Here is a 20,737-nt window from a genome sequence, read left to right on the forward strand (position 1 = left end):
TGGAAATTTAACTATGGAATTACATTATTGAATCATCTAAATAGTTTTTTCCTGTACAATATCGGGGTTTTTTTTTCGAAAATATCGTAAATTAATGATTATTTTATTTATAGATCTATTTTATTTTTGGAAACGACAACTATACGAGTCACGCACTTGGTTGTATGCGCCCATACTATAGCCTCGTATCGTATGGAACGTTAAACTCAGGCCACATTTTTGAGTATCACGTTTTCTTCAATGCGATGAATTCAATGATTAGGAATCAGATGTACTGATTAGATAATAACGGTTTATCAGCCAATATAGAACACTTTTAGATCCGTAGACGGAATATTATGTAGTCGATGTTGATCTTGAAATCAAATCAATGACGTTTTTCTTACCATACACCATTGTCAAAGTTTCGATTTCAATCTGTTCGGTAATGCCATCGGAGCTGGTTGCTCTGCATGAACCACGTATAATATACAACGAATAGTTATAATATTAATTTCATAATTCATTTTTGAAAATGTACAGCTATTCATATTTAAACGGTTAAACCAAAATTTATGTTTTACAAACACGAATCTTAACCCTGTACTTGGTAATAATGTTATTATTCAAGCTGAAGATTTCCCCAGTATACGATTCTTCTCAAATTGGTTATTTTTTCAATTTCTTTTTTAATGTGCACATTTATCAGCTTGTTGTACATATTTTATGTACAAAACTTGCTACTAAAAATTTGAAATGTCAATTTTCCGTTCGAACGAGCTTCATGAATGAAACGTCATTACAAGTCATCCATAATAAATAGCAAACATTAAAGAATGAAACAAAAATATTAACAGCATTCGAAAAAATGTTTACGAGTCACAAATGTAGAGTCTTATGAATTAAAAATCCATTTTTCGTACATTGTTCTTACGTAGATGAAATATTTAAGCGTAAAAAAAAAATTATCTCATGTATTTCACTATCACGTAGATTACATCAAATTCAGTAATTATATGTGTGGTCCAAAAAATAAAATTATTATTATACTAACATATGGCATAGGATATGCTTAGGAATAAGGTAAAAATAAATAAAAAAATAGATATGTGAAAATAAATAAGTACAGAAAAGTTTTTGGTATTTAAAAATGATAACTTACAGTCGGACATCTAAGTTGGTTAACCATTCAGTTACGATGATTTTACTTAAGTGAATTCCAAGCACCCCTCCATCATATTTTTTTAGTGGACAGAATTCTGCGATGTGTTTTACCGTTTGAAGTTTTCCGCAGTCACAAAGCGAAAACACATTCATCTCCCATTTATGAAGCATGTAATTGCATCTAATTTGTTCAGTTCTAAGTAGTTGTTGTCTTAATTGTGCATAAATGTTCAAAACCTGGAAGTTACTTAGTAGGATCTTTGATGTGTATTGAGTTGTTGACTATCACTTCTGTCCACTGCTTTAACACTGATTCTCCATGTCAAATTCAATAACAAGAAATGTTGAAACCTTCTTGATTTCAGCCTTTTAGCGGGATGATTGAAAATATCAACGTGATCTGAGAGGTAAGGGTTTGTTTTTAACCTAAATAGGAAGAAATATATTAATACTTGTATTATTAAATTAGTCGGTGCAATGTATTCTAGAATTGGTAACCAATGTGTTTGTGTACTTTTTACAGTCCAATCTGTTGATTTAATTTTTACCATCCATGTTGCTAACATATCTTCCACTCCTGGTTTACACGTCCTAATTCTGGCTATGTCTTGGTTTTTCATGCAATATTTTAACATCTCACCACATAGTATGTAATTCAGTAATTATATTTTTAACAAATTCTGTCTCGTTATCGTTACATTTCCTGAAGTTTCACCATTGCCGATAACATACGAGGTGTGATAAAAAAATACCGGGATTTTTTTTTTTATTTATTTAAATATACAAATAATATTTCAAATATTAGTCTCCTTCAAAGTATTCACCACCCGATGTTATACACTTGTCCCATCTCTCCTGCCACTTTTTGAAGCAGTGTTGGAAGTCTTCAACTTTAAGTTGTTTGGGTTGATCTACCGCATTCTTTTTTATTGTCTCAATATCATCAAATCTTTGTCCTTTGAGGTCAGTTTTAATTTTTGGAAATAAAAAAAAAATCACAAGGGGCGAGGTCTGGTGAGTAAGGGGGGTGAGGTACAACTGGAATTTGTTTATCAGCTAGAAACTCACGGATTGATAAGGCAGAATGAGCAGGCGCGTTGTCGTGGTGTAACAACCCCGATCGATTTTGGAACTGATCTGGACGTTTCTTACGGATTTTTTCTCGTAATTTAATTAAAACTTCTTTGTAGTAAATCTGATTTACCGTTTGACCAGTTGGAACAAATTCGTAATAAATAAGGTTTTTAATATCGAAAAAAGTAATCAACATGGTTTTCACGTTAGAACGAACTTGCCGAGCTTTTTTGGGTCTTGGTGAAGTTACTGATTTCCATTGTGATGACTGTCATTTAGTTTCTATGTCATAACCATAGACCCAAGTTTCATTACTAGTTATTACATTTTTAATGAATCCTGGGCAGTGGCGTAGCTAGGATTTTCTGAAGGGGGGTGTTAATTATAATTATTAAATATTATATATTATACGTACAAACTAAAACTTTTATTTTAATTAATTAATATGTATACATAATGTCTGTAATAGAGATGTAATGTAAATTCGAATTCGGATAGCTTTACCATAAATCATTCGAATATTTAATTATTCGAATATCAGTATTCGATGCTACAATACCTATTATTATTAAACGTTTTGTGTTGCACGAAAACGTAAACGAATAATTTTCGTCACGTATTGTCGCAATCGCGATAATGTTAACCTGTATATATGTAATTAGTATTGTGCATTATTTTATATTTCATATTGTATTATCGATTTACCTATATTCCTATAATAATATAATATATGATACGGCTCAAGGGGGGTGTCATATCTACCAAACACCCCCCTTGTATACGCCACTGACCCTAGGTCATTTTGTGTTCGTTCTTTCAAACTTTGACAAACTTCAATTCGATGATTTTTTTGATCTTGAGACAACAATTTCGGGACCATTTTTCACAGACTCGTTTCATGCCTAAATCTTCAGTCAAAATAGTTTGACACGATCCAAAAGAAATGTTACACTCACTAGAAAGTTCTCTTATCGTCATTTGTCGATCTGATCGAATAATTTTTCGTACTTTTGCCACCATTTCCAAACTTCTTGATGTTGAAGGTCGCCCAGCACGAGAGTCATCATTAATGTCTTCGCTTTTTATGAATATAAGGAATAAAATTTTGACATTTAATGCAGATAATTTAAAAGTTTTCAAAAATGTTTGTAAAATTGTTAGATTACAAACAGATATAATTTAAGAACAATTAATTATTTTTTCAACTTTACAAGATTTGGTAGTAATATCACTAGAAAGTGAAATACATTTGAACGATTAAGAAAAATTTGAAGTGACTGATAACGATGAAGAATTATTATGAAAAAATCAATCAATGATAGATGTTTTAAAATATTCACCGAATCCAATTGAATATAAAATTTCAACTTGTTATAAATGTACCATGTACCATGAAATTATTTTACAAGTATAACTTCCTATCACTATTTATAGTTGACATATAAATGTTTATATTTAATGCACACAAGTACATTGTGAATGATTGTTTTCTAAACTAAAAATAATATTAGCAAAATAAAGATCATCAATAAGTTAAGAACTATTAGAACCTCTATTACTAATTATCATTGAAAGTACGTTTGTAACTTCAACATTTTTAACAAAGATAATTTGACAGTATTTTCGCTATAAATATTGACATTTGAAAGCAAAATAATACCGTCGATATTTTATTCTTCCAGAGCCTTTTCGGTCGAGCGTCGATTTTTTTAAAAATTGGTCGTTAAAATTGCGTTTTATTTATTAGAGTTGACTGTTGTGTTTTGTAACACATACAATTATATTAACAAAAATCAAGTACTCACACAAAATCGGACTTGGAAAAACAAGTTTTGTACAATAAAAGATCCTTATTTTGCATTATGTGTACCTTATATTTACATTATAAATTTATAGTATTTGAAAAAATGCAAACTTTTTATGTTTCAACTCGTTTCTACACTTTTTACATATTTTTTTTTTTATTAAAGTTAAGGTACAAAATTACTTACCTTCAAGTTATAAATTGTTAAATTAATTATGTTAAAGTATGTGGTACTATTATAAGTTTTAAAAGTTAATGTTTAAATCACGGTTAAACTTGTTATTGGTTTTTTTTTTTTGAGATTTTTTAAACATAATACAATCTGTCAAAATCTTAATATAAGATACCTTATTTATAGATAATATATATTATATACTTTGTATATGGAATTCAATCAAACCCTTCTTAAAGTTTAAAAATCATGAATACTCATTAAAATTTAAATCAATGTTATAGATTTGGAGTTCATAAATGTTTAATTGTAATACAATTTAATTATTTAGTTTTGGTCATTATTCACATTTAAACTAAATTTTTATTAAAATATTTAACGATACTGATAAAGGGAAAGTTAATTAGTAATTTTACTTTAAAGTTGATTTTCATATGATTTCACTGAGTATAAAATGGTTAGTGGAACTAAGTATTTTGTATGTAACAAATTGAAGGGCTGAAGACTCTAAAAAGTGTTGATACAAAAAAAAATAATCTAATGTAAAAAAATTAATAATATTAATAATTCGATAAAAAATTAAGGAATATAAAGAGCGACTTGGTTAACATCTTTAGCTGAACTATGTATGAAGTCCTAAATATAGAATTCTATACTCCTGTTCAAAAAGAAAATCAAATCTTTGTAAAATTATATCTTTTTATTCGAAGACTGTAATTTTATGACTTTTCAACTCTCACCATTTATCTGAATAATTTTGTAATATTTATGCACTAAAAACGAAATAAATAATCTTTTATACTTTATGTAACTTATCGATTTGTCTAAAATTATTCTTAGATGCACAACAAATAAAAATAACAGTGGATTTTCTCTTTATAATATTATACTCCAGTTCGTGTTTGACTTCCGACCGAGCATCACGTGTGATAGCCTTATCACAACCGTATTTACATCTACCAATATTAGTGTTCTTATACTGCTCTACGAAAAATATACATAATCTAATTTACATAATTAGAAACATATTGTTATACAACCAGGTTCATTCGCAATGAACACCAATATGCCCAAAACATTGGGCAGTTTAAACTCAAATAAACTGTCTCTTAAAGAAAAATTATTAGCAGCTAACCATTCAACTCAAATCCATTCCTCTAAAACCCCCTCAATCCATGTCAATCACCCAACCAATAATATCAACAAAACTCAATCAATTTCAATTCATTCAACAAACAACACGCAAGTAAAAATCTTCGCTAAAACAACATCTAACTCTCTCACACCAAAAATGAAGCTATCGTAATAAACTCACTAGACGGAATTAAACAAATCCAGTATATAATTGAATCGCTTATTACAGAAACCCCGTAAGAGACAAAAATTTCGAAACATATTATATTCCACTTGCTTATATCTTTTTAGTAGACACATCGATTTTTGCAGAAGCCCCATCTTATTTACGTGGCCAATTCGCGTCTTTGAAATTTTTGTTTGGAGCAGAAACCCCTAAGTAATGTCATGTAATACAAAAAATACAAACAAGTGGAAAATAATATGTTTCGAAATTTTTGTCTCTTATGGGGTTTCTGTAATAAGCGATTCAATTGCGCCTCAGTAAAATTACTGACGCAATCAACATTATCTCCGCGTCACGCATATCTAATAATAGGTTTTGCGTTTTTCTCAAAAACCAACAGATAACTAATGACATAATTGATAAGCACTCTGCTATATTTATCGATAACATCGAGGTACCGATACGCAAACTAATCAACCCGGCCAAACGTATTATATTATTAAATGTATATCCTGTTATACCAAACAACTCCATTATCGAAGCGCTTATGACACTTGGTGTAAAACAACATCTCCAATCACGGCGCTTAAAGCTGGCCTCCCACTCGACCAATTTGCGCACATCACTAGCTTTCGCAGGCAACTTTATATAAATCCCGACGATTTCACTAAACTTCCAGGATCAATTGCTATTGCTTTAGACAATACCTCATATAGTATATTTATTACGGACGACACTGTAACTTGCTTTTTATGCAAAAAAACTGGCCACGTATCATCTTCTTGTAAGACGATATATACTACCCCACCTGTGACAGAAAATATGGTCACCTCTAATGAACAACCACCAATATCTCCTCCCAGCATATCACTGAAAAAACTAATAATTCAAACACGATTCCTCACCTTCTTTTAGTAAATACAACGCGCCTAAAAGTCGAAAAAACTCCAAATACTAGCGAGATATCTAATAATAATAATGAACAAATCATTCAAGATTAAAATTTCACAGATATAATAAGCCCACAGACACACCAAACTATTTTCAAAAGGCTAGCTCCCGAATCCCGTCAGCGCCATCCTCCCCCACGTCGACCCCTCATATTTTTGAGTTAGGTAAGGATGTACTTGCTGTTAAAAACACAAATTCAAAAAACCAAACCACAAAAAAAATTAAATTCAGATCGAGATAAAACTCCTCAATCAGGACCACTAAAGAGTTAGATGACCCTCTTGAACCAGCCATGGCTATATTTCAAAACAATGACTCTTCCATTGACCTAATCTCGTTCAAATATATTCTTGAAAACTTCTCGAACAAAAACTTAAACATACACGATCTATGCAATAATATTGGATCCAAAGCTACTGCAGTCCTCGATATGGCCAAAAAAGTAATACCATTAATGATGGATAAAAAAACTAAATCCAAAATAAACAGATTAACTAAACTCCTATTTCAATCAATACCCCACTCTGAAGAACCAACTCTTCAGACTTCAAACATAAACCAAACCAACCAATAAAACATTACCCAAAATCTAACTCCATTATTTAAACATGATCACATTTATCCAATGGAACATCAATGGTTTCTACAGACGTTCAGTTGATATTAACCGTATTATCTATAATTTTCAACCCCAAATTGTCTGCTTACAAGAAACTAACCTTAAGGACATCCATACAGCTCAAAAAATTACTCTGGTTATTTTAAAAACAGATCTGTCGCCAACAGGGCAAGCGAAGGTGTAGCTACTTTCGTTAACAATTCTCTTGAAAGCGAAAATATCCCTATTCTCTCTAATCTTGAGGTAGTAGCTACGCTTGTTAAATTTCAAAAACACTTATGTGTATGCAATATTTATATTCTGAACAGTAAATCTTTTACAAAACAAAACCTCATAGATATTATACGGCAACTCCCCAAACCCTTCATATTTTTAGGCGATTTTAATAGCCGCAATATATCCCACACCGACGTCCGTGGTAAAATGGTTGAAGAATTTCTCGACAATGAGAACCTCTTCCTCCTTAACAATAATGATCCTACAAGGTATAACACAGCCAACGGTATCTTCTCTGCGATCGATCTCTCCATCACAAATTCTAACATTGCACCCCTTTTCGAGTGGCAAGTACTACCATCATATAACAACAGCGATCACTGGCCAATATCAATCCAATACTCCAACCATTCTCCCCCCACCCAATCAAGAACTTATTGGAACCTTCTGAACCCCAACTGGGAACTATTCTCCGAATTAATCGAGCAAGACCTTAGCAATAATCCAATAGACTTCAACCAGTGTGATAACCAGTACAAAATTGACTTAATAGTAGAACATTTCACAGACAACATTCTAGAAGCGGTCAAAAAATCAATCGAATTAAAGACCAACCTATCCTCCAGGAAAAAAAAATGTCCCTTGGTGAAATAAAAATTGTCACGAGGCCATACAAAACTACAAAAAGAAACTTAATCACTTTAAAAAAACTATATCATGCCAAGACCACATACTTTTAAAAAGTGCAAGGGCCAGCGCTCGTTTCATTACTAAGAATAGCAAAACCCTCTCTTGGCAAAAATTCACGCCCTCAATAAACACAAAAACATCTCCAAAAATAATAGGGAACAAAATAAATTCCATTAAAGGAAACAATCTCAAAACAATTCCTGATATATTACATTACAACCAGAATAAAATAGTTTCCACTTCAAATGCCACTGAATCTTTCGCTCATTTTTTTCAAAAGAACAACAGCGACGAAAATTACTACCTTGACTTCATTACATACAGAAATTCCAACAAAGTGTTCTCTCGAATAAACTAAGAAACATCAAACCTTCCATCCAAAAATGGAATTCTCTCTGTAACCTAAAAATAAGGGACAATGTCATTATAACTAGAGTCAGAATAGGCCACACTCACCTCACCCATTCCTTTCTCATAACTAAGGAACCTGCTTCACTATGCAATACATGCGACGAGAACTTTTCGATCGACCATATTATCACCAGATGCCCAAAATACGCCGATGCACGAAAAATTTTCAAAATCTCAACATGCCTCCGACTTGCCCTCAATGAAGAAAACACAGATGCAATCTGCAAATTTTTCCAATACACTTATCTTTACCATAAATTGTAAATTATAAATATCTGTTAATGTATATTCTGTTCTCATTGTTACATAGTCACATTGTAGGTTAATAACCATAAGATGTTGAAGACTTTATTTTAAATAAAAAAAAAAATAAAAATATTATACTCATAATATTGACATTGGATTTAGATTTAAAATTAGGTTTATGATTATAATAATTTTTTTTTAAATATTTTTGTTAAAATCAGTTTAATTTAAAATATAATGTGCATTTGAATGAAGTAGGAAACGTTTCTTTCAGCTATAATAAATATAAGGCTAAAAAATGCAGAACCTGAATTGTATAAATAAGAAAACAGTCTTAAATTATGTTTACATGAAAATCGATTTGAATGCTTTTCTATTGTGTTTTATAAATATACAAATTAATTATACTCAATGAGTTAAAGAAAGAACTTATAATAAGTATAATTTGTTTTTGTAAACACTTGTATAAAAGTACAGCCAATGTATGCACATCTAGTTTATTATAAATAAAATAATAAGCTTTTGAGAAATCCCAAATATTTAATCAGCGGTATTATTTCTTATATATAAAAAAAAAAATCGGATTTGTCTTAAAATCTTCCATTATAAATAAAGAAAATATAAATATTTTTTTTTTACGAACAAAATATGATCGTAAAATAATAATATTTGGATTTCATTAAATCTGAAGTATATATTTTTGGATTGAATGTAATTGGTACATATAATTTTATATAATATACCAAACCTTCAAGGTAATATTTTAAGAATTCTATACTTCCTTGAATTATTTACATTAATATGATTTTTATTATTTATCAGTATATATTGTAGTATTTAAATTTGAATACATTTGTTTTATAAATAGCTCAAATAAATAATCTTGATTGAAAAATTCTTTATTTTATTACAGAAAGTAATAATATTTTGAAAATTAATTTTTGCCAGAGTCAAGTTAGTCAAAATAGTCTATAATTTTAGTTAAATTATATGAAAAACATTATAATTATTTATAAATTATAGTGAATTGTTATTATGTTAATACGATAAAAAAAAAATAGTATTATTATTCGTTAACTGTACATGGGTAACCTACAATTCGTTGTATATTAACATATACCAATTCAAACTATGATCGAATTTTCTCCAATGCATTGTAATCGATACATTTTATTTCTGAATTAAAACTTTTTACATCAGGGCAGGTGTGTTTACCCCTCCCCACCACCACACCCCCCCTACCTAGGGGTTACCTCGAGACAAACAATATTAGCATTGCCAAGTTTTGGGCCGAAGGTCCGCTTATGAGCACGCCGCCGGTGACACCGCGGTGTCTCGATTGACCGCGCGGCCACGACGTTCGGAGCGTTCCGGTCGACCGTGACCGGCTTCGGGCGAGAAATCACACCGCGGCTTGCCGTTTGCCACGCGTCATCGTCGGCCGTTGCCCTGCGCGTGGTAGAAACCGCAACGCGACGGCGACAAGTCGCGTGTTGTTCGACTGGCGCGCACCGACCTGGGTGGACGTCGTTGTGCTTATTGCATGCGCGCGTCTTACAACGACGACGATCGCGGACGTTTCAGCGACGTATAATTTATTATACAGCGATATCCGTCCGACAACGTTTTTCGTTGAGTGTTTTTCTACATACGGCCGTGGGCACGAACACGGGTTATTAGATCAGAGAACATTGGCGGACATCGGGTAAACAGCGAATACCAGCGAGATCCCTCAGCCAGTCGGTCGATTTTCTCCTCGTGGTGTACCGTTCGATTTTGTTGTGCCGCGGAAAACATAATCTGCTCACGGGTATTAATTGTCGCCTTCTTCATTAATCATAACTTGCCGAATGACTGAGAATCGAGTCCAGTGAGTATAATCATAATACATAAATATATATATGAGCTAAAATTATATATGTACTGCAACGTGCACTTTACATTTTATAAAGAGTAAAGGTGCGTGTACGCGAAATATTTGAAAGTACATAATACGAAATTGTATTAATTGGACTCACAAAAACGGTTAATGATGTTAACACAAATATCGTGTTATTGATTTATGCGATTACTTTAAGTACAAAGATATTAAAGTAATTTTTAAATGGTACTAAGTGATAGGTTCATATTTAACTGCAGTTCACGTCACAGGCCTAAGAGCATTTATTAAAAATACGTTTTGTATATTACAAAAATAATTGTAATTATCGGCGCTGTACAAGGCTGCCATCTACTTTTAAAGGTCGTCGTAGGAAGGAACAGCTCTTTTTCGGCATCGTACCTGTCTTTTAGATACTAAGAGCAACTTTGTACATCATTGGACAATTCCTCTCATAAATACCATAAGCAGTACATATTGTATATTACGAACTATATTGCTTAAGGATTTTATTCGTGTGTATTATCCAACGAAAATTTTAAAAATTTGTTCAATAATTATGTAGAATATTGTTCGTACGTAATCTTAATACCCTTTTAAAAGCAATTATATTAAAATTCTAAATTCGAAAACTAAAATAACGCAATGTGTATATTACAGGAGTACACCGTTATTATGTCATTTATATAAGTTTTTTTAATCTCATCTTGGTTTTTTTTTTTAATTTTACATTTTGCATTTTGGAACATGATAAAGAGGTACTGCATTCCAAACGTGGAACATGTTCAGAAAATATCGAAATTTACTGGTGTTTTATTATCTTTTATAGTGTTATTCGGCAGTAGTTTCATTTTCCTAGTTCGACTTTTCACTTCGTTGCACGTGTACACTAGGTCATGGTTTTTACGAACCTGACTGGCATCACATTCGTTATATTTTTCGCGCTTACAGTGAAATTAAATATAATGCAATTGCTCGTTTTCATTAAGAATACTAATTATATCTTTAGATTTTTTTCTAAGATATTAAAAGTTTTTAATCAAGACGATACTAATTATATTTGACCCACTGAAATTATGACGCTTCTTACCGTGGGTTGAACAAATTTCAATGAATAATTATTATTAAAAACAAGAAGTGTACGTGCGACAGCAGTTCGTTAAGAATCAAGTTGCGAATAAGAAAACATTAGTTTGTGTCAGCAGTTTTACAAGCGATATTTAATTAACATTTTTTATTTTGATGTGTAACATCTAATATGGCGAGTCAGACTGACTGACTGTTGACGTGCTGACACTTCGCAACGCACTCTACAATTGGCACGGCGATCCCCCTCTTCCTTATCACGTTGGCTATTTGAGTGCTATAGGCTGTGTTTTTAGCGCAGGGTGGTTAATTAATATGGTACCTAAAATGCTTGGGGCAATACCTATTCAACCAATATATTTTTAGAAAATGCATTATAACTAAAAATTATGTGGTTAACAGTAATAACCATAATGCCGGAAAGAGTTATTACATTGTTTTATTTAACACTTTCAACAACAACCGAATTTTTGAAGATAATGCCGTGACGTCGTGTCAAAAATTCCGTGAAACTTTTATGTGTCGATAGCATTAAAAGTACAACTTAATTGATTTAAAAAAATGTATTAAATATTGTTATTAGTTTTTACAGATTTTTAGATCCTTGATAGGCTTTATGTATATTGAATACTTGTATTAATACTAATTACTAGATATTGGTAGATATGTAATAAATAATAATTAAACCGAAATCAAATCACTTACCTTAATAATAGAGTGTCCTTCTTGTGCATAACACAAAATATATTTAAGGAAATAAATCGTCAAAACCAATAATAAAATTGGCATATACAATGTCATAGCTAAGGGGAGGGGGTTTAATGGGACTATAGTCCTCCCTTATGAGTCATGTTGATGTGTGGTAACATACTATACTACTATTTGGTATTTAAGTGTTTTAGAAATTTAGTGCTAAATTTTGACGAATAACGGGTGCTTGTCTATGGTATATAAGCGTAATACTTCTACAATGATTAATACTATATTTTTGGCGGTTATCATGCATGTTGTGGTAACTATTATCCAACACTAAAATTGTATAAACATTATAGTTTTTTATACCATGTTATATCATCACGATGACCACAGTTAATTTATAAATTTTATTTTAATCAATATTATTAACACTATTTTAAAAGGCTGGAAATACATTTATAAACTTAAGGGGGACGGCGAAGGATGAACCGATCCTTTCTTATCTCACCAGCCCAAACCCAAGGGGTGTAACCAGTAGGTAGGCATGGTAGACCCGAGCCTATCCAGATTTTTTCTAGAATAAAACCAATAATATTTAGAAAGAAAAATAAGTGACAATTTATGGATAACCCATCAGCTGTTATTATCGAGTTTGCTGTCAAGAAGATTAGAATTTTTACTTCAAGAATAAATTAAAAATGCGTATATTAATCAATATTCATAATTGTATTTCATAAAACTCTCATATTTAGGTACTTAAATAAAAATTGCATCTTTTGAAACTATCTATTTATTTTTTCGTTCAATTTGTTATTTATTGTTATTTGTTATTTCAAGTTGTTTATTATTCAATTATTTATAAGAATTGACAGATAAATAAGAATCATTGACAACTTTGAAATTATGGTAGGCTAATAAAAAAATCGGAAAAATTCCCATTTCCGTTGGTGAGTAGTTTTATAGTGGGCCTACCCAACAGAAATATCCTACGCCCCTGCCAAAACCATTTTTAGCCCCTCCAATTCAATAATTCTGGTTTCGTCATGAATATACGAGTACACAATATGTTATAAATAGTTCTAAATTTGTACATTTTGAAATATTTGTGTCATAAAAACTAAAACCAACAATTAAATTAAATTTAGATTTGAATGTCTTTTGCATATGTAAGGTTCAGGATTTAATAAAATAAAAATGACTGCATTATAGCAGATTCAAACAGATAGGTTTCTGACGAGTAATTTTTAATTTTTTAATTTTGGTATTAGATTAGTATATATCTTGCAAATAAAGAATAATTTTTCAAAAACAAATCTAAATATTATATTTTTATTTATGCTATATTTGTTTCCTTTAATGTATTAATGCATATTTTTTATACGAAATACTTTCGATGTTACATACCTGCCAAGTATCTCGTGATAGTTCTAGTTATATTTTTTTTTTTTTTTTGATCTTAAAAATTATAACTTTGACATTATTAAGTATACTGACATAGGTATTGTACGAGTATATCTGTTCATGTGACTATGAATAAGTAAATAAGTATATGTATTCGAAACATTTGAGGTATGGAATTTATATAATATAATACTAGTATACAATGTATTTCAACGAATTTTGATTTGTTCGATTACAAAATTATGGAAATATTACTACGATTTGTTTTTTTTTTTTTACTATTACAGAATTATTTAATATTGAATCGCGTTAACTCATAACAAGACGATAAATTTAATTTTTTTGTTTGAAATAGTCTCAAATCAATTATCAATCAATTTTTCGAACCATACCTAAAATGAAGACGAAGTAACTAAAATTAGTAATTTGTTTATAACTGGAGAATAATATTATCTAGAAAAGTATTACTATCAGTATTCAATTTTAGATGGGCATTCAAATATTACTATGATCAAGAGGAAAATAACGTATTTATGAACAAATCTAGAAACATCAAAAACAATGCAGTATATGACTGAGAAATAAACGAGCATAATAATAAAGTACCTATATAAATACCAGACTGACTATTACATATTTATAACATCATAAATTGTATTAGGAAAATATGTTTTTTGTCTAGGACTTCGTTAGTTTGTTTCTAAGTCATTAAATTCTTACATTAATTTGTCTTTAGTTATAAGATAACCTTCTTACTTTCCAAAGGAATCGTTGTTTGTAAACAAATTTTTTTTCCGATAGCAAATTGTATTTTAACTATATTATTTTATTTTAAAAATAATTTTGATGACATAAGCAAAGTTTAATCCCGTTTAATTTAAAAAGATACGTTTAAATATATATCTCATAATGTTATAACTATACTTACTTCTATTTTTACAGTTAGGAGGTTTATACATTTTTATTCAGAATTCACTAAATCATCTTCCCCTTATATGCTCTAGATTGATTGATTAATAGTTTAGAAAACAAAAACAAATTATCGAAATAAAACTTAACATAATTTTATACCTTAATCCGTACCGGTGTCCAAATATGTTTGAACGGTTATTATTATGAAGGTAATTTATAATTCAATATAATAACAATTATTCACAACTCATGATGCATTTGCCTCCCACTGTACAAAATAATGTTTCAGTTACATAAAAATTACGTTCCAAAAAAACATTGAAACGTTCCTATGGAACATACATAAGAATTCCAAAAACAGCATAGAAACGCCTTATGCCATGTTTTTTGTAACATGATGTGAAACATTATTTAACTGTTATCAGATATTTATGACATAAATAGTGTTTTAGAAACACTCCAAAAATGTTCTTCTAATAACTATTCCTGGGACGTTTTTAGGTACTATCAAATAATAGTTCCTTATATATATTATTATATAATTATATATTATTAATATAATATGTTCCTTTGTGACTTAAAATGAACATACAGTTAGGATCCCCCTACCTTCCCCTATGAAATATATTCATAAATAATTTTTATTTCAAGCAAATTAAATGCGATTACACTAATTGTAAATACTTAACTCACCTAATCCTTTTAACACTTGTCAATATATATTTTATACAAACTATAGAATAAATTAACTCTCAAAGTTCACCCTGCTTACTATAAAATAAGAATTTATAATAGATATAAAACATTAAGTAAAACAATTGGTATTGAAAAATATTTTATTTACTGTAGTAAATTTAATAAAACAACAAAATAAATACCTAGTACATTAGTATTATAGTTACATTTGTATTTGTATTACAATGCATAAAAAGTAAAAATAATAAATACAATATAGTCATAACAGATAAAATAGTAAATATATCAAAATTAATTAAATATTACAAAGGTATACATTTAAATAATATTTCAATTTTTCAAACAAAATAAACAAATTAAAATTGTACATCATGACATAATGTAACCATTATTGATGAAGTGCCATACATTCAGAAATAGAACATTTTATACTTAATACTTGAAATATTTATTAAATAACTATTAGATAGTTCATTAATGTTGACTATGTAAAAGCCTACATCTATGGATGAAAATGGGTTTTCAGTAAACTCTTTAAAATTTAAAAATTTTCTTATAAGTAAATTTAAGTTATGACTTATATTTTTTTTAATAATTTTATCAACAACTAAAGAGTTATCCTTTAATAACAAATATCTATTTTTTTCTTTAGAAATATCTATCGCTAATCTTGAATAGTTAAAAATTATTTTTTCATAGAGTTTATCATTTATACAATAAAATTGAGAAAATGTATTGTGCTCTATTTCATTGGATGGGGTGTACATTGTAAGAATCTTATATTTTTGGGATAGTTCTAAATTTTGTTTTTCTATTAATCTGTTATGAATTTCTTGAAGTGGGTATTTATTTGATTTTAAGGAATTTTTTATGGTCTGTAAATAATTTTCATAACGAAAACAACTAAAATTATCCAATGACCCATGAGTTCTAACAAATTTAGGAAGATGGATTAAACTATGTACATTATAAGATATGCAATGTTTGCCATATAATATAGAATATTCCTGAACAAATTTTTTTAGTAAAAATTCTGCTTTTTCATTTAATATAAAACAAGTTTCAGTACATAATAAAATCCTAATGGCAAAAACTAGTAGTAAATAATGAGAATATTAGTTTTTTTTAAGTTTGCCTTTTAAAACAATAGGACCAGAGTATAATAAAAAAAATCTTAATTCTGTAGTTTTCCAGAATTCAATATCATTAAGTGGTCGAGGTAGACGACAGAATTCAGATGGTACATAATCTCTTATATTTAATAATGCATTATTCACTTCTTGAATATTACTATCAACCATTCGAATATCCTTTTTACCTTTTACCAAAATTCAATTTATCTTTTTGTTACACCTAAACATACATTATGCATATAATCAAGACAAACAGTATCTACTATATCAATTGGCAATAATTCCAATGGACTAAGTCCTTTTTGATAATCTTCATTAAGTCTATTTCGAAAAGAATAGTCAGTTCTTAATGTTGAATCTACTTCAGGAAACACTATTCTATGGCTTACATATGCACCTTCTTCTAGCTGAAGTACACCCAAAATATGCATTATGAGACTTCACATTTAAAAGGAAACTTTTAGCTGGAGAATCACATACAAAATTACTTATTTCTAATTTCATAAGAGTTCCATTAACATTCAAACCAGAATTCATAATACTTAAGAGGTCTAAAATAAATGGATTCATGAATTCTTCAATAGAATTAGGTTTTGTATATCCATGATAAATTCCTACAGCTATAACATTATTAATAAGCTCTTTAAAATTTAAAATGGAAATTGGTATTGGCCACAATTGTGATTTAGAACTCCTAGAAATAGGAAGGCCATCAATATTAATGCCTATCTTTAAAATATGATAAGGTATATAAATATTAGCATTATTTTTGTTCAGAATAGGTAGCAACATATTTTTTATGTACAGCGCACGCTTATATATATATATATATATATGTCATATTAATAGCAAAAGTAATAATAAAAATAATAATAATAATAATAATAATAACCATTTTGATGTCTTACCGTTTTATCGCCAGCAGTCGACGACGACACATTTGCCCGATCCGTTAGCGTTATGATAGCGATATCACTAAAGCCGGCGCAGAATTGTGCTGTTTATTTATAATGTATCATTGGGCGATTTTGCGCAGCTTTCGCGACCGTTTTTTCCGTACATGGCCGAAACGTTGTAAAGATGAAAAGCCCAGGTGCTGCACTCGGTTCTCGATTCAATTTACTGAACATCGTAAGGGACGAGCAATGGCAAATATATTATAATACAGTTCAGAACATTCATGCGGTATTACCATGGTTCATTATGGTCTTGAAACTCCGCCATATCATATAAAATAATTGTCTCCAATTGGTTGAATCACGGGATCACATTTAGGTGAACCCGGTAGTGTATGCTGTATACGGAATTCATTACACGTTACCAAAGTAATCATAATACGTTACCGCGAAATTAGTTTGAACGTGTGGTTACCGATTATAATTGATTATTTACGATTAAATAATATAATATGTAATGAAGATTTTATTTTAAAAAGTATAAGATAGGTACTGTAAAAGTACGTGGCACGGCATAGTACAAATCGACTTTTCTACGACACGAAAGAAAGCGGATAAGTGGCTTCATATTTTTACTGCCAGGGACTGGAACCTATTAGGATTTTTTGTTTCAGTCTAGGTTTTCAAAAAAAAAAAAAAAATGGTTTTAAAGTCGGTTAATACTGAAAAATACCATTTATTTTTAGTTATTAGAAAAAAGATAAATACTTTTATAGGCAGTAATGTGCCCATCAATATTTTTTAAAATTTACTAAGCTATGAGAGCTACAGAAATTAATTAATTACTCCATTTTAAAACTTAAAAATAAAATATTCATACAAAAGTAATATATAAATTAATTTTTATTCTCAGGGTAAAGTGTAAATGTATTTATTTTAAATAATTTGAGCACACCAATGATTGTATATGTATACACTGTAGCGTTTTTATTAACCAACAGTATTTACTGAGAAAAATGCACATCTTCACTACACTCAGAATTTAAAACATTTACAAATCGTACAAATTTGAATTAATATTATTATTTATTATACTTAATATTTAATTTATTTAAGTTTTTTGAACTTACAAGATATTATTATAATTACTATTAAAAATTAAGCATTGTTTAACTAAGATTATAGTTAAAATAATGGTTTTTAATTTGTTTGAAATATAGGATCCGATTAAAGTTAAGGTTTCCAAATTTTTAAGTTAACCAATTCCAGAACAGGTTGATTTTTATTTCAGTTACTATATTAATAAAAATATATTGGTGGTGAGTAAGTTTTTTCTGTGAACAAAAATAAACTTACGGCACGTAAAAAAGTATAAATATGAAATTTCCTATGTGACGATAAAATTACGCACTTAACTTTCTGAGTCGAAACATTGATAATAAATCGTTTAAAAAAACTTCAAATTTATTATATATTTTATATGTATGTACGTAATTTCTTACATAATTTCAGTTGTCAATTTTAAGTCTGAATAAAGTGAGAGCTTTCTTATTATAGATGTATTTTTTTTTCATGAAGGAACTTATGTACCGGTACATTTTTTTAGAACTTATTAGCACACCCATGTGGGTGATTTCCACTCGCTTCATATCACGTGGGAAATATATAACACTCAGTGTCATTGCTGAAAACGTGCCCATTTTTTCGGCTGAATGTCTCGAATCAATAATATTATTTTAATGTTACAAAATGCGTAGTTCTAAATTATAAGGTCACAATAACATTCGTGATCTTGGACGGTTAAGTTTTTTTTACCGTTTAACCGCACTGGCTTTTAATTTCGATGTATTTATTTGTAAAATTTAACCAAGGTATTATACTAATAATTAGGACTAGGAAGTTGATTACCTTAAAAACATTAAAAAATGACCTAAAAATATATGCAAATATGAAATAAAAATGAAAAAAAATGTCCTTTGAAAATTACAAATATTTGTTTTAAATTAATAAAAATACATTTTTTTAAACATTTTTGAAAATATTATGTGAAAAAATAATAAAATTTAGATATAATAGGTACTATTCACTACAAAACAACAATGATACAACGACTGTAATCGACAAGATAAAATTGGATACTAATCGAATATTAGGAATAAATAATAAGATTTATGTATATCACTACAACGACAAATGTAATTGGTAATATAAAATCGGATGTCTGAAGTTATCGACATAATGATCAACAAGTAACGATAAGAAGTGAACTAGTGTGAAATCTGTAAAAATGACTAAACATGTGGGAAAATGACATAAAAATGTCAAAAAATTATTTAAAAAGTAATAAACAACAAAAAATTAAAAAAAAAATACAAAATAAAAATTAGTTATTCGGATTTACATGCTAATGAAACACATTTATGGCCAGAAGATAATCGTATAAAAAGTTTCAAAAAAAAAAAATGCAAAATGCATCAACTTACGAGCCCTATTAATCATCAACATTACAATATTACATACCATATTTTCCAATTGAATTAAATCTTTGAATATACTATTTAATCTAAACAAATATAAACATGCCAATACACATTTGTTATAATATAATAAAATTAAAAAAGGTTTATTATAATTAAATTATATTTAATTGTTAGTGAGTTATAATGTACAACTGTTGATATACATGTATTTTTTAAACATAAATTTGAAAATTATTCGAATTCAAATAAAAAGTATTCTCAAATAACTTCACATCTCAGAATATGAAATTTGTTCCAGTAGAATTTAAATCTGACAGTAGGATATTTATTACGAATACTATATATTTTAATAATTTATGATTTGTGATCAATATATTGTAAGTGTAATAACAATAATATGTCACTCGACAAGTGGATGAAATTTGATTCATTGTTTTTAGTAACCATTTTCATCGATATTATAATATATATATATTTTTTCAGACATTTTTCTTTTATTTAATTATATATAAATATATTTAAATATAATTTATATTATAATACAATATATTTTTTTAATGTAAGACGTAAATAAAATGTGTAAAAAAGTCTTATAAAATAAATAACTCTACAGTACATCAAAGTTCTGTTATTTATTTAATTGGTTTTTTATTTTCTTTTATTATTATTATTATTTATTTATTTATTTATTTATTATTATTATTACTGTTATTTACGAATGCTTCAATGGCATTTAAGATTTTTGAACCGATGGTACATTAGAAATTACGAAAAATTGTAACAATAGTATGTTATTTTATTTAATTTTTTATTCAAGAAAGTCGCAATATTTCAAATTATTTGTCTTAAAGAGTGTCAAAAATGAGTATAATTGCATTTTGGATCGTGCAAATTGTAATAAAAACGGTCCCGTGATCTGTATTATCTGTTCT

The 20,737-nt window shown here is 28.9% G+C and overlaps 1 protein-coding gene and 1 pseudogene across 4 annotated transcripts in view; one reads left to right on the forward strand and one right to left on the reverse strand.

The window, feature by feature from the left end:
- The first annotated feature begins 10,020 nt into the window (after positions 1–10,020).
- The window catches only part of LOC112683134 (neuropeptide CCHamide-1 receptor-like), a 169,475-nt gene continuing 158,758 nt past the window's right edge, over positions 10,021–20,737 (forward strand). For all 4 annotated transcript variants that reach the window (XM_025554029.1, XM_025554032.1, XM_025554031.1 and 1 more), the window contains exon 1: positions 10,021–10,496. The gene's annotated coding sequence lies outside the window, so the exon portion shown is untranslated. The remainder of the gene's footprint in view (positions 10,497–20,737) is intronic.
- On the reverse strand, positions 16,633–17,224 carry LOC112683147 (annotated as a pseudogene).

The sequence above is a fragment of the Sipha flava genome, unplaced genomic scaffold (genome assembly GCF_003268045.1).
Source record: "Sipha flava isolate LNK unplaced genomic scaffold, YSA_version1 220_pilon_pilon, whole genome shotgun sequence".
Taxonomy (NCBI): Eukaryota; Metazoa; Arthropoda; class Insecta; order Hemiptera; family Aphididae; genus Sipha; species Sipha flava.